This window comes from Callospermophilus lateralis, unplaced genomic scaffold, assembly GCF_048772815.1.
Source record: "Callospermophilus lateralis isolate mCalLat2 unplaced genomic scaffold, mCalLat2.hap1 Scaffold_831, whole genome shotgun sequence".
NCBI classification, from domain to species: Eukaryota; Metazoa; Chordata; class Mammalia; order Rodentia; family Sciuridae; genus Callospermophilus; species Callospermophilus lateralis.
In genome coordinates, this window is record NW_027516379.1 from 623,727 (window position 1) to 649,159 (window position 25,433).

General features: G+C 35.0%; 2 pseudogenes; one reads left to right on the forward strand and one right to left on the reverse strand.

The window, feature by feature from the left end:
* The window catches only part of LOC143388249 (F-BAR and double SH3 domains protein 2-like), a 126,297-nt pseudogene that overhangs the window by 26,830 nt on the left and 74,034 nt on the right, over positions 1–25,433 (reverse strand).
* Positions 10,795–11,287, forward strand: LOC143388250 (transcription initiation factor TFIID subunit 13 pseudogene; annotated as a pseudogene).

Genomic DNA, 25,433 nt, shown 5'->3' on the forward strand with positions numbered 1-25,433 from the left:
CAAATAACTGACCAAACAAACAAACAAACCCCAAACAAAACCTCCACCCATGCTAGGAGTGAGTCAATCCCTAAAACATTCCCAGTCTGCCAATCCCTAAAATTTATGCTTTCCTAAATCCTACATATCAGCTCTTGCTTTGTTTAGAGAGAATGTTTTGTAAAGATCATTCTGTTCAATAAATGTAATTCATCACACATCAATAGACTTAAAGATAAGAATCATATGATCATCTCAATAGATGCAGAAAAAGCATTCAACAAAATACAGCACCCTTTCATGTTCAACACAGTAGAAAAACTAGGTATAACAGGAACATATCTCAACATTCTAAAAGCTATCTATGCTAAGCCCCAGGCCAACATCATTCTAAATGAAGACAAATTGAAAACATTCCCTCTAAAAATAGGAACAAGACAGGGATGCCCTCTTTCACCACTTCTATTTAAAATAGTTCTTGAAACACTGGCTAGAGCAATTAGACAGAAGAAACAAATTAAAGGGATATGGATAGGAAAAGAAGAACTCAAATTAGCACTATTTGCCAACGATATGATGCTATACCGAGAAGACCCAAAAATTTCCACCAGAAAACATCTAGAACTAATGTTTGAATTCAGCAAAGTATGAGAATATAAAATCAACACTCATAAATCAAAGGCATTTCTGTATATCAGTGACAAATCCTCTGAAAGAAAAACTACCCCATTTACAATAGCCTGAAGAAAAAAAAAAACCTTGGGAATCAACTAAAGAGGTGAAAGACCTCTATAATGAAAACTACAGAACACTAATGAAAGAAATTAAAGAAGACCTTAGAAGATGGAAAGATCTCCCTTGTTCTTGGATAGGCAGAATTAAAATTGTCAAAATGACCATACTACCAAAAGTACTATACAGATTTAATGCAATTCCAATCAAAATCCCAATGACATTCCTCATAGAAATAGAAAAAGCAGTCACGAAATTCATCTAGAAAAATAAGAGACCCAGAATAGCTAAAGCAATCCTTAGCCAAGAAGAGTGAAGCAGGTGACATCACTATACCAGACTTTAAACTATACTACAGAGCAATAGTAACAAAAACAGTATGATATTGTTACCAAAATAGACTGGTAGATCAATGGTACAGCATAGAGGACACAGAAACTAACCCATATAATTACAGTTATATTAGACAAAGGTGCCAAAAACATATATTGGAGAAAAGATAGCCTCTTTAACAAATGGTGCTGGAAAAACTGGAAATCCAGATGCAACAAAATGAAATTAAATCCCTATCTTTCACCATGCACAAAATTCAACTCAAAGTTGATCAAGGACCAGGAATTAAACCAGAGACCCTGCACCTAAAAGAAGAAAAAGTAGGCCCTAATCTCCATCATGTTGGATTAGGTCCTGTAAGTCTCGATAGTGCAAGAATTAAAAGAATCAACAAATGTTATTGATTCAAACTAAAAATCTTCTTTTCAGCAAAAGAAACATCAGTGAGGGGAATAGAGAGCCTAAAGAATGAGAGCAAATTTTTACCACATGCTCATCAGAGCACTAATCTCTAGGTTATATAAAGAACTCAAAAACCCTGACACCAAAAAAAACCAAATAACCCAATCAGTAAATGGGCCAAGGAACTGAACAGATGATATACAATCAATGAACAAATATATGTAAAAATGTTCAACATCTCTAGCAATTAGAGAAATGAAAATCAAAACTAACTCTTAAGATTTTATCTCACTCTAGTCAGAATGGCAGCTATTAAGAATATAAACAGGGCTGGGGATGTGGCTCAAGCGGTAGTGCGCTCGCCTGGCATGCATGCGGCCCGGGTTCGATCCTCAGCACCAAAAACAAAGATGTTGTGTCCGCCGAAAACTAAAAAATAAACATTAAAAATCTCTTTCTCTCTCTCTCTTCAATAAGTGTTGGAGAGGATGTGGGGAAAAAGGCACACCCATACATTGCTGGTGGGACTGCAAATTGGTGCAGCCATCTGGAAAGCAGTATGGAGATTCCTTAGAAAACTGAGAATGGAATCACCATTTGACCCAGCTATCCTACTCCTCAGTCTATACCCAAAGGACTTACAAACAGCATACTACAGGAACACAGCCACATCAATGTTTATAGCAGCACAATTCATAATACCTAACTGTGGAACCAACCTAGATGTCCTTTAGTAGATGATTGGATATTTAAACTGTATGTGTGTGTATGTGTGTGTGTGTGTGTGTGTGTGTGTGTGTGTGTGTATACATACATATACATACACACACCACACATACACACACAATGGAATATTACTCAGCATTAAAAGAGAATAAAATCATGGTATTTGCAGGTAAATGGATGGAGTTGGAAAATATAATGCTAAGTAAAGTAAGCCAATCCCAAAAAACCAAATGCCAAATGTTTTCTCATATAAGAATGCTGATTCATAATGGGGATGAGGAGGGGAACATGGGAGGAATAGACAAACTCTAGATAAGGCAAAGGGAAGGTATGGGAAGGGAGGGGGCATGGGGATAAGAAAGGAAATGGAATGAAATGGACATCATTACTCTAACTACATATATGAAGACATGAATGGCATGACTGTACATTGTGTACAACCAGAGATATGAAAAATTGTGCTATATATATGTAATATGAATTGAAATGCATTCTGCTGTCATATATAACAAATTAGAATAAATTAAAAAACAAAAAAGATCATTCTGTTATTTAGCAAGTAATAAATTCAGCTTAATTGTTTCACATATTAGAATGGTGGTCTCTTTCTTTTAACTTTGAAATTTCCAATGAGAGAATTCTTTTTTTTTAAATTTTATGTATGTATGTATGTATGTATATATGTATGTGGTAGTGAGGAACAAACCCAGTAACTCATACATGCTAAGCAAGTGCTCTACCACTGAGCCACAATCCCAGCACCCCCAATGAGAGAATTCTGATGACCCTCTCTTGGTGGCTTTCTGTTCGACTCTCACAGATTCCACTCATAATACAATTTTAGTCGACCTCTTCTTGGGAAGTTGGTGTCAAAAACAACCTGATCTCTGATTTGTTCAAGTGGGGTTTTATGGCTGAATTAATGTTGTTATCTTAAGAGATTTTAAAGCATATAATTTTTTTTAAATGGAGGCAAAATTCACCATCCTAACCATTTTAAAGTTCAAAATTGAATGGTTTGGGGTATCATATAGATTGTTATGTAAAGTAATTAGAGTTTTGGCTTAAAGGGACATCATTTGGTAAATATTCTTGAAAAATTAGCTTTTTTGATCGCTCATGAAAAAATAAATTTAATATGTAATTAAAAGACAGAAAAAAAAGAATCTTTATCTTTCTTTTGTCTTCCCTCCCTCCCTTTTTTGGTAATAGTTTTATGGACATATAATTCATATACCATAAATTCACTCATTTAAAGACTACAATTCAATGGTTTATAGTACATTCACAGTGCACGCAATCATTTCTGTCAATTTTAGAACATTTAATCATCCCTGAAACAGCTCAGTATGATTGAGCTATTGCTCATTCCCTGCTGCCCTGAGCAGCAACTAGTCTGCTTTCTGTCTGTAGATTTGCCTCTTCTGGATATTTAATATAAATTAAATCATAAAATATGTGGATTTTTTGTGATTAGCTTCTTTCACTTAGCATGTTTTTAAAAAAATTTTTTTTTAGTTATACATGGACACAGTATCTTTATTTTGTTTATTTTTATGTGGTGCTGAGGATCAAACCCAGGGTCTCACATGTGTGAGGTGAGTGCTCTACCGCTGAGCCACAACCCAGCCCCTCACTTAGCATGTTTTTAAGATTAATCTCTGTTGTAACATGTATCAGTACTTCCATCTTTTTAATGGCCAAATAATATTCTGTATTTGTCAACTAATGGACACTTGGGTTGTTTCTATTTTTTGACTATTATAATGTAGTTATAACATTCATATACAACTTTTTCTGTGTGCATGTTTTCATTTCTCTAGGGTGTATAGATAGGAGTACATTGTTGGGTCATAAAGCAACAACTCAATTGCAGAATCACTGTTGATCCCACCAGCAGCATATGGTTTCACCATATCATGGCAAACAACTATTAAAGTCTGCCTTTTTGATTCCAGTCATTCTAGTAGGTGTGAAACTCATGGCTTTGTTTGCATTTCCTTGATGACTAATGGTGTTAAGCATCTTTTCAAGTGCTTATTAGCCATCTGTACATCATTGGAGAATTATCTATTCAGAGTCTTTGCCCATTTTAAAATTGGGCTGATTGTCTTGTTATTTTTGTCTTTTTAAGATGAGTTTTCATGTATTCTCGAAACAAGTCCCTTATCAAGTACATGATTTGCAACATTTTTTCCCATTCTGAGATGTTGTTCACCTTTTTGACTGCATCCTTTATTTTTATTTTTCTGGATTGAACCCAGGAGTACTTAACCACTGAGCCACATCCATAGCTCTCTGTTTTTTTTTTAGACAGGGTCTCACTAAGTTGCTGAGGGCCTCCATGAGATGCTGGGATTACAGGTGTGTTGCTACTACACTTGGCTTGATCGCATCCTTTAAAGTATGAAAGTTTTTAATTCTGATGAAGTTCAATTTATGTAGTTTTCCCCCCACATTTTTTGCTTGGGCTTTTGGTGTCAAATATAAGAAACTAATCCAAGGTCATAAAGACTTACTTCATGGTTTCTTTTCAGAGTTTCATAATTTTACCTGTTACATTTAGATTACTTTGGAATTAATTTTTGATCTGATGTTAATTTTTAAAATAATTAATTGGTAGGCCATGAGACTAAGGTGGCTCCAGTATCCTGGATTCCTATGTAAATAAATAGGAACCCAACTCAGTGTAAAGGGTAAAATGAAAAAAGCTTCATCAGTCAAAAACTGCCAACTACCTTCTAACAGGAAAGGATCTAAATAAGGCTACTGCTCCACATTAACCAATCAAATATTTTCTTTTTTTGCTTTCTGGTTCATCCTACAAATCCTCCAAGCACATGCTTAAACCCAGTGGCTCGGGAGGCAAGACAGGAGGATCACTGTTCAAAGCTAACCTCAACATCGAGGCTCTAAGTAACTCAGTGAGACCCTTTCTCTAAATAAAAATACAAAAAAGGGCTAGGGATATGGCTCAGTGGTTGAGTGTCCCTGAGTTAAACCCTCAGTATCCCATCCCCCAAATCATCAGTGTACCTATATGAGAGAAGATCATAAGACATCATTTCAGGAGGGGTCCTATCACATGCCAGTAAGAATGAATGATGCATAGAGAGGCCAAGAAGAATCTGGACAGGCCTTGCTTGGTTTCCCCACTCAGTCTATTAGCACTAGAACATACTCCTTTGTCCAATAAATTTCTACGTGGTTGTCCATACTTCAATCATGTCTATGCAATGAAGTCTCCATAAAATGAGAAGGTTTGGAGAGCTTATGGACAGTTGCATGCATGGAGGCTTGCAGGAAGGTGAACAAAAGCTCATTTTCATGTTAGGATGGTGGTATACAACTCCATGGGAATGGAAGTTTCTGGACTCAGGATTCTTCTAGATCTTGCCCTATATATGTCTTCATCTAGCTGTTTATTCATATCCTTTAAAATACCCATTATAATTGGTAAATGTGTTTCTCTGAGTTCTGTGAATGGCTCTAGCCAGTTAATTTGGCCTAAAAGCAAGGGGATTGTGGGAATCCCAATTTTTAGGCAGTTGGCAGAAGTTCTGGAAACCTGGGCTTGTGACTTGTATCTAAAGTGGGGGCAATCTGGGGCCAATCTGTGGGATCTGATGCCATTTCCAGGTTGATAATGTCAGAGCCGAACTAAATCACTGCCAGGTGTCTATTGAAGAACTGAATGCTTGCTGGCTGGTGGGAAAAAAAAATTCTTGTTTATTTTGGGATCATGAAAGTGATCTGTGTTGTGAGCATAGAGCAGGGGGAATTAGTTTGGTTTGTTTCCTCAAAATCCTCAAGAGATTCCAATAGTTTATTTATTTATATATTTGATACCAGGGATTGAGAGTAGGGGCACTCAACCACTGAGCCACATCCCTAGTCCTATTTTGCATTTTATTTAAAGACAGGGTCTCACTGAGTTGATTAGCACCTTGCTTTTGCTCAGTCTCCCCAGCCATTGGGATAACAGGCGTGTGCCACCACACCCAGCTCCAATTGCTTATATTTTAACAATTGCTTATAAACAGAATTTTCCAGTGTTTTCAAATCAATTTTGATGATATGCAAACTGATTAAAAGCTTTGGAATATACCTTTCTGTAAATTTCATAAAAATTTACTTAACCAAAAATTCTGAGGTGGGTACATTAAACTCCATTTAACAGATGAGAAAAATGATTTAACTGCGATCATACTGATTTTGGTAAATTTTTTTACCAATGGTTCCTAATGAATCATGCCTTCTTGTCCAAGTTGTCCCCTCCCATACTGATTCTGGGCTTGTCCTTGTGATTTGGTTTGGCCAAATCCATTTGCTAGAAGCCGAAGCTCACTGATAAGGGCCATTCAACTTTGTTAGGGAGGCCAATTTTACCTATGTGAGGATGAAAGAAGACACAGGAAAGACCCAGCCCTCCAGGCAACTCTATGGCTGAATGTAGTGCTTAAGTAATATCAGGAAAAACCAGTAAAAGAAATGCAGTTAACATCCAGCATAGTAAAAATCAATAAAACACTGCTGCGTTTGCTATAAAGTTAGGGATAGTTTTTAAAGGCAACAACAAATTATTGTTTGAATAATTTAATTTTGGTATGTTTGGGCATTTTCCAGGTATCATTCTGTTACTGATTTTTAATTTAGTTCTGATGGGTCACAGAACTTACTTTGAATCTTTTTTTTTTTTTTTTTTTTGTAGTTGTAGAAGGACAGAATGCCCAGAGTCAGTGTGGGAGGGGACTGCTTAGATAAGGCGACATGTTTTATTAGGAACCATTGGTAAAACAATTTACCAAAATCATACCAAAATCATACCAAAATCAGTATGATCTCAGTTAAATCATATTTCTCATCTGTGAGATGGAGTTAAATGTGTCCACCCCCAGAATTGTTCTATGAATTAAATAAAAAATATTTATGGTTATTTTTATGTGGTGCTAAGGATTGAACCCAGTGCCTCACACACAGCCCTGTATGTGAATCTTTATAAACTTAGTGAGACTGATTAACAATCCAGTATATAATGCAGCTGAATGGTACATGTGTATTTTAAAAGACATACATTCTACTCTTGTGCAGCAGAATAGTCTGTGAATGCCAATTAGGTAAAGTCGTATAGTAGCATCTCTGTCAAATGATTTTTGTTTTAATGTTTTTATCCCAGATTAATAACTGTTATACAAAACAGTGAGCCTTTTATAAGCTAATCCCTCTACTATAGTTTAAATCTAAAATGCTCCCTAAAGGCCCATGTGTTATAGGTTTAGTTTCCAGCCTGGTATGATTGGGAGGTGGTGGAAACTTGTAGGACCCAGTGGGAGGTCTTCCAGTCACAGGAGGTATGACTTTGAAGGGGATAATGGGACCCTACCCCTTTTTCTTGCTGTCTTGTTTGTGGCTTGGTTATGAGGTAAGCAGCTTTGCTCCATCATGTGTTCCCCATCATGAAGTGTTTCCTCACCACAGGCCCAAAGGCAGTGGGATGGGACAAATGAACTAAAACCTCAAAACTAGGAGCAGAAATAAAGCTTTTCTCTTTAACTTTATCTGGGCCCCCACCCCACCCCACCAGTGCTGGGAATCAAACCCTGGGCCTCAAAAATGCTAAGTGAGTGATCTGTCATTGAATTACAATGCCAGCCCCCAAACTTTTCTCTTTATAAGGAGATTATCTCTGGTATTTGTTACAGTAACAGAAAACTGTCTAATATACTCCCATTACAAAAAGCAAAAACTGGGGGCTGTGGCTGTGGCTTAATGGTAGAGCACTCACCTAGCATAGGGGTGAGGCACTGGGTTAGATCCTCAGCACCACATATAAATAAGTAAAGCAAAGGTATTGTGTCCAACTACAACTAAAAATAAATATTAAAAGATAAATAAATAAAGGTATTGTGTCCATTTACAACTAAAAAATACTTTTAAAAAGGCAGGAACTGCTATTGAGATATATTCTACATTCAAAAAGAGTTGCAAAGAAATCTAAAAATTTTGTAGTTCTGATACTGCTTAATATGTATAAAAGGATAAAGAAGTTCCATAAAAAGAAAGAAAGGGGCTGGGGCTGTAGCTCAGTGGAAGACACCTGCTTCACATGTGTGAAGCACCACACAAAAATAAATAAAGATATTTTTAAAAAAGGAGAGGAAAAAAGTACTGAGATTTTCAATGTAAAAGTGGGAAAAAATCAAAGAAATTTAATAAAATCCCTCTAACTTTAAATTTAATTGGATATACCAAAATTAACTCATGATCATAAAACAATAATAAATGCATAGCACTAAATCTAAGAAAGAGGGGCTGGGATTGTGGCTCAGCGGTAGAGCGCTTGCTTAGCATGGGCAGGACCCGGGTTCAATCCTCAGCACCACATAAAAATAAAGGCATTGTGTTGTGTACATCTACATCTAAAAAATAAATATTAAAAAAAATAAATCTAAGAAAGAATAAAAAATAAATGACGCTCACAGTAATAAGCCCAGACCTTCATAGCTCAGACATTAGTGCCTAAATTTCATTCTCTATTAAAAGAAATCTGAGGGCTGGGATTATGGCTTAATAGTGGAGTGCTTGCCTAGCACATTCGAGGTGCTGGGTTTGATCCTCAGCACCACACAGAAATGAATGAATGAGATGGAGGTGTTGTGTCCAATAACAACTAAAGAAAAGAAAATGAAAAATAAAAGAAAGAAAGAAAGAAAGGAAACAAACAAACAAACAAATAAATAAATCTGATCTCCTTGGAGCTAATTCTAAGTCTGGGCAGGGAAAATATAAGGTGAGCCTATGAAAGCTTGTTGTGCTTAAAAGAAAGTATTCAAACTATTGGGGGTAACATCAAAGGGATACAGAAGACACTCTGAATGGACTCCAACTTTAGATAATATGGGGCCAAATTTAGATAATATGGGATTTAGAAAATGACAACTGAATTAATCTAACAAAAAATGAACAAAAATTCATAAGCTGAAAATACATAGGGTAAGACTCCTCAATATTATTGAGGGGTCAATTTTCATCAAATTGATTTATACATTCAGTATAATTCCAATCAAAATACCAGCCATCTTTTTTTTTTTTTGTAGAAACTGATAAGCTGATGAAAATGAGAATAGTCCAAACAATTTGAGGACTTACAGTAACTGATCCCAGGACTTATTATTCTAAAGTCATTAAGACTGGACACTGGCATAAGGATAGACATATAGATCAATGGAACTGAACACAATCAAAGGAAGATTCACACATACATAGTCAGTTGTATTCAGTAGAGTTGCAAAGGTAATGAGGAAAACTGCTGGGAAAACTGTATCTCTATGTTGAAAAGAAAAACCATGACTGTTAACTCAAACTGGACCTCAACAACTGAAATAATTCTTAGGATGATAGCCCAAACAGAACACTAAAATTACAACACTTTTTAGAAAACATAAGAGAATATATCACAACTTTAGTGTGGGCCAAAAATGTCTTAAGATTTAACCATAAGATAATATTGATAAATCAGATCTCACCAAAATTAAAAATTTACAATATAGAAAATGAAAAGCAAGCCAAAATCTGACGAAAACATTCACAATACATATATTTGAAAAATGATTAATACATAGAATTAAGACTGACCCAAATTTTAAAAATGGGTAAAATACTAAAAAGGATATATATTTGGCCAAAAAATTATAAGACTCAGCATTTTAGCAATCAAATGCAAATCAGAACCACAATGAAATGTATCGTATATCCACTCAAATGGCCAAATATATAAAAACCAATGATACTAAATGCTGGTGAAGGAACTGGAACTCCCATATCCTCTTTTTTTTTTTTTTAACATTTATTCATTTATTTTTTAGGTGTAGATGGATGGACACAACACAATGCCTTTATTTTTATGTGGTGCTGAGGACTGAACCCAGGTCCCGCCCATGCTAGGCGAGCGCTCTACCTCTGAGCTACAATCCCAGCCCCTGGAACTCCCATATCTTGGGAGTATAATATGGTACAGTCACTTTGGAATACACGTTGGCAGTTTCTTATAAACACACATTTACAATATGATTTAGCAATTCCACTTTTAGAGAAATCAAAACATGTCCAATCTTGTATATTACTTGTATATTCTTATAAATAAAGAGTAAAAATCTGGAAATAACCCAAATATATATGAACAGGTAAATGGGTAAACAAATATATGTATCGAAAGGGAGAGACTGGATACAAGAGTACATACTCTCTTTCATTTAAAGAAAATACAGAATAAGTAAAGTTAATCCATAAGATAGAAAACACTTCCGTTGTTACCTGGTCACAAGAGAACTTTCTGAGATGACAGAAATATTTTATATTTTGATTGTGGTGGTGATTTAGGCTATATATTTGTCAAAGTTCATTGAATTATACATTTAATATGGTTATATTTTACTGTATATATAGTATATTTTGATAAAGTTGATTTTAAAAAACCTATCAGGTCAGAACAATACTCAAGATGGAAAATACCTATTCACCCCACCAGAAATAATGAATACTTCGACAAACACAATGGGGTAAAAAAGAACCTTTACAGGAGAAAGACCCAGTAGCACTACCTTAATTAAGTGACCACTCATGATGGCAGATGAGGAAGAAGACCCGACCTTTGAGGAGGAAAATGAAGAAATTGGAGGAGGTGCAGAAGGTGGACAGGGTAAAAGAAAGAGACTTTTTTCTAAAGAATTACGATGTATGATGTATGGGTTTGGGGATGACCAGAATCCTTACACTGAGTCAGTGGATATTCTTGAAGATCTTGTCATTGAGTTCATCACTGAAATGACTCACAAGGCAATGTCAATTGGAAGACAAGGTCGAGTACAAGTTGAAGATATGGTCTTCTTGATTCGAAAGGACCCAAGGAAGTTTGCTAGGGTTAAAGACTTGCTTACCATGAATGAAGAATTGAAACGAGCTAGAAAAGCATTTGATGAAGCAAACTACGGATATTGATAATTTTTGTACTTCATGAAATTTCATTATATTCTGTGGAAATCATATATAATAATTGTGTATTTTGTTCAGTAATGTCCTAATATCTAGGCATGTAAATGAAAGATGGAGAAACAAAGTTTTCAGCCTTTATTTTCATGTCTTTGATCTTAGAGTGGTCCTTGAGCCTTTAATTACCTGCCTTTACATGACTATACTTGAATTACTTACTGAGTTTAATGACTACACGTAAGTTAAAGTACCTTACAAATTATGCAGTTCCTTCTGACTTTTGACTATCTAAAGGATGAAGTAGTATTTATGTGTTAGGTATATTTGTGCCATTATAAGCTATACTATAGCTGTTTAATATGTGAAATCTAAGTGTCATTTTGACTATGACAGCTGAGACATATGCCTTACATATTCTGAAGTTTTTAGACAACAGTGGTCTGAGATGTTATTAAACATAGTGAACTGGTTTTCTTTTAAGGAGATGATATTTGAAACTACAAGTTTTTGTAAGAATGTTTATGTGTTTTAAATGATAATTTGTTTTAATATTTTCTAAAGAGTGATTTTTTAATTTTTATTTTTTTAGAAACTTAAAAGTTTCATGTTGATGCTTCTATGTTGAAAGACTTTTTTGATTTAAAACCTTTTGGACCTAGGTTACTTTTTAAGTTTTATCATTTTCCCAATCATCTACTTTCAGGAGCAGGAATGGCAATATTTAATGAGCTAATGGTAGGATAAGCATTTGGGGTAGTGTTTTTTTAACATATTTGTAAGTACTTGTGGAAATGTGTAGTTGACTAAAACTGTAACTACAAAAACCACTTTTGTAGTTCACAGTATACAGGTTTTGTGTGAATTTAGCTTACTGCATTAAATTATTGCCCTTAGCTTAAAAAAAAATGACCACTCATATCATTAACTGCAGACAACTTTATTCTATATGATTCCTGATGTTATGGAAAACATGGCATCACCACTGAAGCATTCCAGCCTAAAATCTAACCTGCCTCTAACTAGGCTGGTAGACCTAACTTGCACCTTATAGAACAGAAATAATGTGTCAGTCAAATAAACGTATAAAGCCAATATTGCAAAACATAATATAGATGTTAAATATAGATGTCAGTAAGTCCATGTTTATTCTTCTCTTTTCTGTATGCTTGAAAATTTTTGCAACAAATAATTTAAAAAATGATTAGTTGCCTGGTGTGGTGGCACACGCCTATAATTATCCCCAGCATCTTGGGAGGCTGATCTCTAAATAAAATACAAAATAGGGCTGGGGATGTGGCCTATTTTAGTAGGTATTAGTAGTCGAATGCCCCGAGTTCAATTCCCCATACCAAAAAAAAAAAAAAAAAAGTGATTAGTCAAGAGGTCTGCTAACATTAAGAGTACAGTAAAACTGCACAATAACAGGCTCTAACATAATGTAAGTTTGGACACAATATGATTGAAAATTGTTTTTATAGTAGGTTCAAACTTGTCATTTCATTATCCTTGTAATAATGAGGCCTTACCTTTTTACATAACTGGATTTTTTTTATAACATTACAACAAGGGTCTTAATTATTTTTGAGTCACTGAGGGACAAGAGTAGCACAGTAATTTTAAATTACTCATGTATGATAGCACTTTATGAGGTGACAATTTAAGATAAAACAGGGCTCGGCATAGTGACACACACCTGTAATCCCAGCAACCCAGGAGACTGAGGGAAGAGGATTGTGAGTTTGAGGCCAATTTCAGCAACTTAGCAAGACCCTATCTCAACATAAATATAAAAAGGCTGGGAGCATGGCTCAGTGGTAGTGTACCCCTGGGTTCAATCACTCTACCCCTAGTACCAGGTGTGGGGGAAACTTGTATCTATAAAAGTGTGCTTATATAAAGAATAATTTGATATTTTTCTTTTGTTAATTCACTGATACTATATAACGGAACTCTGGATTTTTTTGTTTGTTTGTTTTTGGTACTGGGGATTGAACTCAAAGGCACTTAACCATTGAGCCACATCCCCAGCCCTATTTTGTATTTTTATCTAGAGACAGGATCTTACTGAGTTGCTTAGTGCCTAGCTTTTGCTGAGGTTGGCTTTGAACTCATGATCCTCCTGCCTTCACGTCCAAAGTTGTTGGGATTACAGGTGTGCATCACTGTGCCTGGCTGGACTTTGGTTTTCAAATACACATTTAATTCAGATCATAGAATCTAGTGAACATCTTGGACAAAGGATAATGTAGTCTATAGTTCCTCTTACAGATCTTACACCAAAGGAGGTTACTAAAAATGTCCTATATTTGATTTCTCACATTATTTTTTCCTTATTGTGTTAATCATTTCATTGTTCAAAAAAACAGAACTCGACCAACCCAGAAAAAAGGTATAATGTAAACTAAAAAACATTCTGAAACAACATAAGTCATGAACAGACTAGACTACTACTTAAAACTTTTGACTTCTTTACAAGCTACTTTAAAGAACACACACACACCTTTTTTAAAAATATTTTTTTTTAGTTGCAGATGGACACAATACCTTTATTTTTATTTAAATTTATCCATCTATCTATTTATTTCTTCTTTATTTTTTAAAATATTTTTAGTTGTAGATGGACAGAATAGCTTTATTTATTTATTTGTGTGGTGGTGAGAATCAAACCCAGTGCCTCACATGTGCTAGGGAAGTGCTCTACCATTGAGCCACAACCCCAGCCCTCATCTTCTTTTTATTTATTTATTTATTTTTTGTGGGGGTACTAGGGATTGAACTCAGGAGCACTCAACCACTGAGCCACATCCCCAGTCCTATTTTGTATTTTATTTAGACACAGGGTCTCACTAAGTTTCTTAGCGCCTCACCATTGCTGAGGTTGGCTTTGAACTCGCGATCCTCCGTCTCAGCCTCCTGAGTGGCTGGGATTACAGGTATGTGCCACTGCGCCTGGCTCACCTTCTTTTTTATTGTAGTAAAGTGTATGTAACATAAATTTTCCATGCTAACTAACCATTTGAAGTGTATTGTTCAGTGGCATTAAGTACATTCATACTGATGTGCAGCCATTACCACTATCTTCCAGCTCTCTTTCATTTTGCAAAACGGAAACCCTATACATTAAACAATAATTTTTCGGGAGTCTGAGGTAGGAGGACTGTGAGTTCAAAGCCAGCCTCAGCAACATAGAGAGGCCCTAAAGCAACTCAGTAAGATGCTGTCTCTAATATATATATATATATATATATAATGAGAGCTTGGGATATGGCTCAGTGGCTGAGCACTCCTGGGTTCAATCCCCAGTACTAAAACAAAAAACAACAATTTGCCATTCTCCCTCTCCCAGCCCTTGGTAACCTCCATTCTACTTTTTGTCTATGAATCTGATTACTTTAGGTGCCTCATCCAGGTGAAATCACACAGTATTTGTCTTTCTGCAACCCTGATCTCTTCTGGTTCTTATTTGCATGGAATATCTTCTTCCACCCATTTATTTCAATCTGTCTGTGTCTTTGGATCTAAAGTTGAGTCTCCTATAGAAAGCAAATTTCTGCCAATTTCTAAGTTTTGACTGGACAATTTAATACATTTACAATTAAAGTAATTACTGATAAGGAAGGACTTCTGTCTTCCTGTTTGTTTTATATATGCTTTATAGCTTTTTAGTCCCTACTTCCTCCTGTATTATTGTATTTTGTGTTTAGTTGATTTTTCAGTGTCATGTTTTAGTTCCCTTCTCATTTCTTTTTGTATATTGTATAGCCATTTTCATTGTAGTAACATGGGAATTACATTTAACATCATTATGTTGTAACACTCTAAGCTATTACTTTTTAAATAGTTATGTAAAAAATAACATAAATGATGAATGTGTGTGTATATGACAAAAGGCATTTCAAAAAATTTGAATTCCTAAATACCATACTAAGAACATTATTATTAGCTGGGCATAGTGGTGCATGCCTATAATACCAGTGGCTTGGGAGGCCAAGGCGGGAAGATCGAAGCAAGTTTAAGGTCAGACTCACCAACTCAGTGAGGCCCTAACCATCTGTTTCAAAATAAAAAATTAAAAAGGGCTGGGGATGTGGCTTAGTGGTTAAGTGCCACTAGGTTCAATCTCTGGTATCAAAAAATAAAAATAAAATTTAAAAAATTAACATTTCATTTAAACAGTTGTCTTATTTCAAATTCCTGAATTAGAGGCTGAAGACATGATATAGCTCCTACAAATACTCCTAAGACAATCCAAAGATCATGACAGTAAAACAAGAGTTTGTCCATCACTATTGGTATTATTTTTTTGTTGTTGTTGTATCTGGGACTGAACCCAGAGAACTTAACTGAGTCACATCCTAAGCCCTTTTTATTTTATTTTTTTTTAATTTTGAGACAGGGTTTCACTAAGTTGCTTAGGACTTCACTAAGTTGCTGAGGCTGGCTTTGAACTTGTGATCCTCTTGCTTCAGCTTCCTGAGTCACTGGGATTACTGGTGTGTGCCACCATGCCCAGTGAGTATAGTATTTTCATCAGTATCTGGAACATAGCTGATGCAGTGGTTGAATTAATCAGTTAGTAAATCTGCCCCAAATTAACCAGACAAGAATTAAAGATCTCTAGTCTTTGGAAAAGCATTTTTTATATTTTGAATTTCTTCTAGTTGGAAGATTCTTTAATCTATTACAAAAGACCACAAATGACTTTTATTCTAATTAGCAACACTGAATGGAGACATAATATAGGAAAGACTGGATAAAGCAGATTCTTAATAAGGCTCTTGTTAGCAGGAATTAAAAACCAATCTTGAAAGCTATAATGCAATTTTAACCACCTTTCTCTCTCTTGTAACAGGTATTTATAATTAGGTAAAAAGCTATTGAGTAACTATGCAATTCAGAAAAACCAATGCAAAAGATATACAGGCAGAGAAAAGAAAAAGGGTATGTACAAAACAATTAATGTCAATCTCTCTTGTTTTCTAGTCTATCAAAAAATTTCATTATGATAATCTTGTAAGTACTGCCCAAATACACATGCCCTCCTATTTGCCAGTTAATTTTAGCTGGGAATTTTTTAAAAATTCTCTAATATGAGGAAACTGAGAGATCATTTTAAGAAAATAGAATTAATTACATTTTACAGACATTCAAAACTGAGATAATCTGACATTATAATTTTAGCATATTCCATATTTTGGAACGAAAATGATCTTTGAGAATGCAGACTTAAATGTATTAGGAGAGGTGAAATATTCTGTTGTGGGAATCTCACTTTATATTTTTAGTTTTAAGCTAACAGTGTAGTTTAGCATACTCATACTCAGGGAAATAAAAGGTCAACTGGCCTTTATTTAGGCCTTTATTTAGACTGACAGCTGTTAGTACTACTACTATAAAAGATGTGGTAGTAAAGGCACTAGTGGAGTTAAGGTACTAGATAGTGATACCATGGATGGAGTCTGTAAATGGAAAATATAAGTACAACCCCTTCAGAAAACTTCTGAGACTTGTTCTAAGGTAATCACTTCTGTTCCACTAAGGCGGTAATACTGGCTTCATCCAGAGTGAAGAGAAACAAAACAATAGAATAATAATCTCTTCTACCACAAGCCAGTGTTTTCCAAACTGGCAAGGGCCCGCCAGCAGTACTTGGCCAGCACCAGAGGGTAGTGGTTTAGCTGTGACTCTGAATTCAGAGAGGAAAATGTCTGCTCACTGCACACCCTGCCCTTCTCACTATGGAGGCTGTGGGTCAGACTATGCCAAGAAAGAAGCAGAGGAGAGGTTACCAGAGCTTCTTTAGACTATGAAGATGGCAAACCCATTCTGGTTCAAATCACTTCCATGGGGCTATGTCAAAAACACGCTCATATACCCTGTGTTTGCCTCTGTCACCTCACCCTTACCCCACAACCACGGAAGCACTTTTTCAAAACCTCTAGAGCAATAAAGGGGTGTATGAAAATCACTAGTTTAGATTACCTTCAACCAATGCCAGAATTCCTTGTACAGAGTCCCTGACAGATGCTTGCCCAGAATCCTGAGCCCTTACAGTGTTGCATTATGTACTTATTCTGCCACTCAGAAGATCTGACTCTTAGAAAATATTTCTCAACATCAAACTAAAACCTGCCTCCTTCCTACCTTCATATTTTGGTTCAAGTTCTGTTTCTTGAGGTTGCAAGCCACAGATCTATGTTATTCCCTTTTCCCTGACTAATTAAATACTATTCACTGGCCAACACCATCCTAAGTCCTACCTCTGCTCTAAAAACCCCTTCCCCAATGCTCCTCGTGTCCTCCACTTCCTGAAGCATACTTGTATGGCCACTCTTTGGCACTTGTGCTTCACAGTCTTGGTTATCTTTGGCATTCTTTAGGCTTTTCTAATAAGAACATATCTCTTGAGAGTTGTAAAGTCTTGGTCTTTTTTTTTTTAAATGTCTACCTCCATATCCCTTCATCATGCTGTAGCAGAGTAGATGAATACACATGTGTGTCCTCTGTGAACTGGACATAGTTTACTTACTTTCTATCACATTTCCTTACAAAAATCTGTTATTCTAATCACTTTCAATTGCCAAACTCTACCCTGTGCCTGCCCCCTTTTGCTAATACTTTCTTGTTCTCTCATTTTGACCTCTCCCCCTCTAGGGCAAGGAGTATTAGCCTGGGGTTGATGAACTCTGATGCTGTACACAACATGTACATTTCTTTTTTTGTGGGAGAGGTTTCATAGTTTTTATACAACTTTCAAAAGATCTCATGAGTCAAAAAAAAATTACTTTTATAATGCCCTATCGCTTCTCAACCAAATCTCTATTGCTGAAGACCCAGTTCATGCCCCTGGATTCAGAAACCACCCATATAAGGGAGATTTTTTAGGTTCTAAATATAAACATATATAATCTTATGTAAATATATTACTATGTATTATTATATAATATATAAATTATATATAAATGTTATTATATATTCTATAATATATAAGTTATCATTTTATATATAAACATAAATATCTCTACCATTAACTTGATTATAATTTTACTTTGTTAAACTTTAATATCTTTATTGTGATTTAATTCTTTTGTTATGTAATTTTCATGATTATGAACTCTTCACAGCAGGTTCAAAGTCTGCTATATGTATACTTTCAACAAAGCAGGCACTCAATAATACTACTGTGGACATAAATTAAATGGTGATTCCCCTTCAACTTAATAAGTGTAGGAACTCAGCTTCAAAGGTGTACATCACAGCTGTGACATTGACTGGAGTTGGGCAAAATGCCATAGTTAGCTGCCCCCTTACCTCTGCTTTACGAATATTTTCTCTAGCTTCATCTATTTTCTGTTCCAGTTCTGCTCGGCTTTGTTCTGATACAGCAACTCCATGGCATTCAAGTTTGTTTAGAACCTAAAGAGAAAACAGGTACAGAAAATAATCCTCCTTCTCATCTTTGTTCCTTGAATGATTATTTGAAAGATTTTAGTAACTAAAACCATGATTCCTTTTTTAACAAATTATTATCCTTTCCTTAACTTGTAATTTTGTTTCATTTATTTATTTAATTCTAAAAATTTGGATTATAGACTCTGTAAGTTGCAAAACTAGTACACACTCCCTTCACCCAACTTCCCCCAGTGGTAAAAATTTATATAACTTTACATTAGTAGTTTCCCTTTATCCTTAGGAGATTCTTTCCTAGACCCTCAATGGATGCTAAAAATGCTGGTAATACTGAATTCTAAAATTACTATGTATTTTTCTATAAGCCCTGCAACAATGCTTCTCAGTGGAAGAATTAATCTGTTTTATGTCATGGTGCCTTCTTTGCATTACTAGTCTTGTATTTTGTCGTTATTAAGTAAAATAAAAGGTTAAGCAAAACACTCTGATATTATAACAGCAGATTTGATAATCTAACTGGCTACTCAGTAAGTAACAGGTGGATAGGGTACGTAGCGTAAAAATTATGGTTAAAGTGTTTTGGATCTTGGGTGGGAAAGAATGAGACTTCCATGTTATTCAGAATGGTGTGCAATTTAAAACATCTAAAATGTTTATTTCTGAACTTTTACATTTAACATTTCTGGGCTGTGGTTGACTTCAGGTAACTGAAACCATGGATAGTGAACTGCAGATAAGTAGGGGCTACTGCAATAGAGTACAAAAATTGACATTGGCTCAATCTACAGATCCTACTTGGATTGTACAAGTTTTGACATGCATACCTTTAGTTTTTAAAATTTACATGAATATAAAATACTGTTACAAAACAATTAATGCAAAATGGCAAAAGTTTTTTATTACATTGTATAATCCATTATGGGGTAAAACTGTCATACCATCAATTAATTTTTATTTTTTCTAAACCACTTTTGAGCATTTCTCTCTATATAAAAACAAACAGAAAATTTTGTTTAAAAAAATAAAATTAGATATACTATCTTCTCAATCTTTCTAAGAAAGCTTTTCATGTCTGTATAAATAGACTGACCTCATTCTCTTTAATTAATCTATAGATCCAAGAATTTAACTGTACCATGTTTCATTTATTCTTACTCTATTTGCCTTTTGAATTTTCAAGTTTCTCAACATTATACGTGACTCTGTACAAAGAACCCTTTGTACAATGACGTTTTGTACAAAAGTCAATGACTTTTTGAACACATATAGGAATATTTAAGATAAAAAATATAAAAGCAGAAATTGCACATTTTAATTTTAATAGACATTACCAGATTATCTACACAAAGTTGTACCTACTCTTCCTTGTATCTTACCCACACTGAATTTTGCCAGTCTTTAGAATTATGCCAATGTATTTTTTAAAAAATAATCTCACTGTTGAGTTGGTTTTTCAAAAAAAAAATCAATAAAATCGAGAAAACTTTAGCCATGCTAACCAAGAGAAAAAGGGAAAAAACTCAAAGGATATATCACCACAGACACCACTGAAATACAGAGGATGATCAGAAACTATTTTAAAAACTTATACTTCAATTAAACAGAAAATCTTGAAGACATCAACAAATTTCTAGAGAAATATGACCTACCCAAATTGAATCAGGAAGATATACAAAATTTAAACAGGTAAATTTCAAGCGATGAAACAGCAGATGCCATGAAAAGCCTATCAACAAAGAAAAGCCCAGGACTTGAAGGATTCTCAGCTGAGTTCTACCAGACCTTCCTTCAAAGAAGAACACCAATCCACTTCAAACTATTCTATGAAATAGAAAAGGAGGGAACCCTTCTAAACTCAACCTATGACCAGACAAAGATACACCAAGGAAAGAAAACTTCAGGCCAATATCCCTGATGAACATAAATGAAAAAATTCTTAGTAAAATGCTGGCAAATCACATAGAAACATATTAAAAAGACAGTGCACCATGATCAAGTGGGTTTCATCCCAGGAACACTGACTCAACATCCAGAAATCCATAAATGTAATTCACCATATTTTCAGGTCTCTAATTAATGGAGAATCATTTTATATGTTGCTAGCAATTTGTACTTCTATTTCAATTCACTTTTTTAATCTTTTAATTATTATTAAGATATATTTCTTTCAAGATATTTACTCCTTTTTTTTCCTATTATTTGTTATAAACATTTCCTTCTACTCTATCCCCTTTCCTTTTTTAATGCTCTTTTGTTTTGCGGAAATTTTTAATTTTTATGTGGTCACATTTTATCAGTCTTTTCCTTTATAGCTCCTGAGTTTTGTTTTGTTTAAAAAGGTATATGGCTGGGCGCAGTGACAAATGCCTGTAGTCCCAGCAGCTCTGGAGGCTGAGGCAGGCAGATGGCAAGTTCAAAGCCAGCCTCAGCAATGGAAAGGAGCTAAGCAACTCAGTGAGACCCTGTCTCTAAGTAAAATTAAAAAAAAAAGGCATGGGGCTAGGGATGTGGCTCAGTAGTTGAGTACCCCTGAGTTCAACCCCTGGTATCCCCACCCCCCGTCCAAAAAAAAAGGGTATCTGTAATATACCAAAAATATGGGGCTGAGGTTGTGGCTCAGTGGTAGAGGGTTTGCTTAGCATGTGTGAGGGACTGAATTCAATTCTCAGTACCACATATAAATGAATAAAATAAAGGCCCACTGATAACTAAATATATATATATATATATATATATATATATATATATATATATATATATATATAAATATTCTAGGTTCTTCTAGTTTTTTAATACTCATATGTTTAGCGCTTAGCACTTAGCTCTTTAGTTTTCTAAAATTTATTTTGTATATAGTGGAAGAAAGAAACCTAATGGTGTATTTTTCCCTAAACATACAAAATTGCTAAATCCATTTACTAAAGGATTTTTACTAACTTTTTTCCCCAAAGATTTGAAATGCCATTATGTGAACGTCTAGTGCGTTCGGGTCCCTGGGTAAGGGTCACGAAATAACCGGGACACAGGGGATGCAGAGCGAAGGCAGCAATTGCAACTGCATGCTGAGGTTTATTTGCAAGTTCCTTTTATATTCTTCTTCTAACAAAGCAAGCAATTCTTCAATAACACTTTGCCCACATTGCCCAGATAACATGCCTCAGCGGATACACAGAGCTAACTTCAGATCGTTCCTGCTTATTTGATAAGTACCCTCCTAAAGTTCTTTGTAGACATTGTCTACTCCCCTGAGCAGGCATTTGTTTCTTTAGAATGTACTGTTCCTAGGACAAGTATGCAGGAAGCTTCTTCCTCTTGGCCAAACCATGCAGAACTTGTGACTTGCGATAAGGGGAAGAGAACGTTTCCTCCTCCTAACTGAGGTTTGCCTCAGCTGACCTAAATCACAGCCACAGCTCTTGCACACTGTCAGGCCTGAGGGAGCTAAACTCTGCACACTCGAACCCCAACACCATTAACTTTTTTTTTTTTTGGTAGTGCTTGGAATTGAACCTAGGGCTTCATGCATGCTAAGCATATACATGTTCTATCACTCAGCCATACCCCCAGGCTAACATGTTTTCTATTATAAAAAAATTCAAATATACTTGAAGGTTTTAGAGCATCTATTACAATAAATCCCATATATTAATAACTGAGATTCAAAAAAATGTTAAAATTTGCTTTACCTATCCTTTTTGTTCTTTGCTACAGCATTTGAAGAAAAAAAATCGATATTAAGTCATTTTATTCCTACGTGTTATAATAAATATCTCTAAATGTGAATTGTTTTATACAACCATAATACCATTATCAAACCTAACAATAATTTCTTGGCAGCTTTTAATACACTGTTCATCATTATATTTCCCTCCTACCTGAAATATGGCATCTTGATTGACATTTCAAATCTTTGGGGAAAAGAATTAGTAAATCCTTTAGTAAATGGATTTAGCAATTGTGTATGCCAAAAATGGTATCTTGATAAGATCATTATTCTAAATTATCATATGTTCTTTAATAGATTTGCTATTTTTTTTGTATTAGATCACAGTTAATTTCTGTGGCCATTATTTTATGATTTAGTATGTGGTAAGTCTCATTCTTGTGTGTTTATAAAAAGAATTCCAGGTAAATTTTAGAGCCAGAATGTCAAGCTTCTCCAAATATATTTTCTAAGTTTCATTAAAATTTTATATTCCTTTACCTTATCAGTATTTTACTGCTGTGATGAATAACTTTTTTCCACTGTATTTGCAATTTATTATTTCTGATTAATGAGAAAACTAAAGTTTTCCTTTTTCCCTTCAGTTTTGAAGACTGAACCCAGGCCTCACTCATGCTAGGCAAATGCTCTGCCACTGAGCCAGATTCCTAACCTTGGAAAATTAATGATTTCTAAAAATATATTCTTGTATTTGTTCACTTTACTAAACCATCATTGACAATTGGGTCTTGGTATTTTGGGTACATATATTATTAATAAATAATGATGGATGTGCCTTTTTCTAATATTTAAATCTCTTAACTGGTTTTCTTTAATTAATACATTGACTAATCCTATATGACACTGAAAAGTAGTGGTGATGATAGATGTTGTTTTCTTGTTTTATCATTGTAATAAGCAGCATGGCTTTGAAGATGTAAATACCCTGGTGTTTGAAACTGTGGGTATGTATGATGTAATTTGCAGAAGTATTAGAGTTAGGAACCTTAAAATAATGAGATCATCCTTGATTACCTAAGTGAGTTCAATATAATCATGTGATATCTTTCAAGCAAAGAATTTTCTCTGGCTAGAGTAAGATAAGAGATGGGTAGAAAGGAAATTAGAGATTCTAAGAAGAAGAATTCAGTGTGCCATTGCTGATTCTGAGACCGGAAGCACAAGTGCAAGGACCAGGAAGAGTAGCTTCTAGGGGCTAAAGACAGCCTCTAGCTAATAGCTGGGAAGGAGACAGGGAACTCAATCTTGTTTTCTTCTCTTTAGTTGTAGATGGACACAGTACCTTTATTTTATTTATTTTTATGTGGTGCTAAGGATCAAACCCAGTATCTCACATGTGCAAGGCATGTTATTATATATATATTTATCATTTTTACAAGTTTGTTATACCTTTGTCTAAAATCAACAGACCATATATGCGTGGGCCTACTTCTAGACTCTTCATTTTGTTCCATTCATCTGTAAGTATATCCTCATACCAATGCTAAAACATCTTGATTAGTATAGTTTTATGTCTTGAAACCAGGTGGAGAAAGCCCTCAAATCTAATCCTTCTTTTTCAAAATTGTTTTGGCTATCTTAGATGATTTGCATTTTCACATATCTTTGAGAATTAGCTTGTTAATTAAAAAAAATGCTGGGTATTTAACCTGTATTACATTGAACATATGGAGAAAACTGGTATTTTAAAAATAGTCTTCATATACTGGGCATAGTGGCGCAAGCCTATAATCCTAGCAGCTTGGGAGGCTGAGGCAGGAGGATCTCAAGTTCAAAGTCAGCCTCTGCAGAAGTGAGGTGCTAAGCAACTCAGTTGAGACCCCGACTCTAAATAAAATACAAAACAGGGCTGAAGATGTGGCTCAGTGGCAGAATGCCCCTGAGTTCAATCCCTAGTACCCATCCCTCCAAAATAAATAAAAATAGATTTCATATGTAGTTAAAGTCTATATATGTGTCCTTATGCCAGTACTGCACTACCTCAATCTCTGCAGTTTTATAAGCTTTGAAATCAGGAAGTAGGAGTTCTCTAACCTTATTATTTTTCATGACTATTTTGGCTATTTGGGGTCTCTTGAGATCTCATATGAATTTTAGAATGGCTTTGTCTTTTATTGTAAATAACACTGTTCAGATTTTGAAGGGAACTACATTGAATTTGAAGAACATTTTGGTATTAAGTGCCATTTAACAATATCTGCAGCTATCTGGGAGGTTGAGGCATGAGTATTACAAGTTCAAAGCCAGCCTCAGCAACTTAATGAGACCCTGTCTCGAAATAAAGAAAAAGGGCTGTGGATGTGTCTCAGAGGCAAAATGCCTTTGGGTTCAATCTCCAGTAACAAACAAAACAAAACAAAACAAACACATGAAAAGAAGCCCCCATAAAACAAACCCCAAACAATATCTGCCTTCAGTTCCATGAATACTGGATATATTCCCAATGGGATTTTGATAGGAATTACATGGAATCTGGACATCATTCTGGGAGTAACTGTCATCTTATCAATACCTTCACTTAATGAACATAAACTGTCTTTCCATTTACTTATGCCCTCTTTAATCTATCATCAATGTTTTTGTAGTTCCCAGTGTACAAGTCTTTTACCTTCTTGATATTTTCTTTTTGGTGTTACTAGAAATGAAATTGCTTTCTTAATTTCCTTTTTTTATTGTTGCTGTGGTACTGGAGATGTATTAATTTCCTTTTTGCAGTGCTCATTGTTATTTAGAAATGCAACTGATTTTTTTGCTTTTATTTTGCATCCTGCAACTTTGCTATAACTGCTATGGCAACTTTGCTATAACTGCTCTAGAACTCCTATGTTGAGTAAACATGGTGAAAGTGAACATTCTTAGCTTGTTCTTGATCTTGAAGGAAACATTTTTGATTTTTCATTATGGACAATCAATTACCACCCCCCCAATATCTCATACTAGGATGGAACCTGGGGACTACTACTACAGAGCTACATCCCCAACCTTTTTTTGTTAAATAGTCTCAATAAGTTGTCCAGGCAGGTCTTGAACTTGTGATTGCCTGCTCCCCAGCCTCCTGAGTAGTTGGGATTATAGGTGTATATATCCACGCCTGACAACTGTTAAACATTTTTTGTATTTTAAAGCTGACTATGATGCA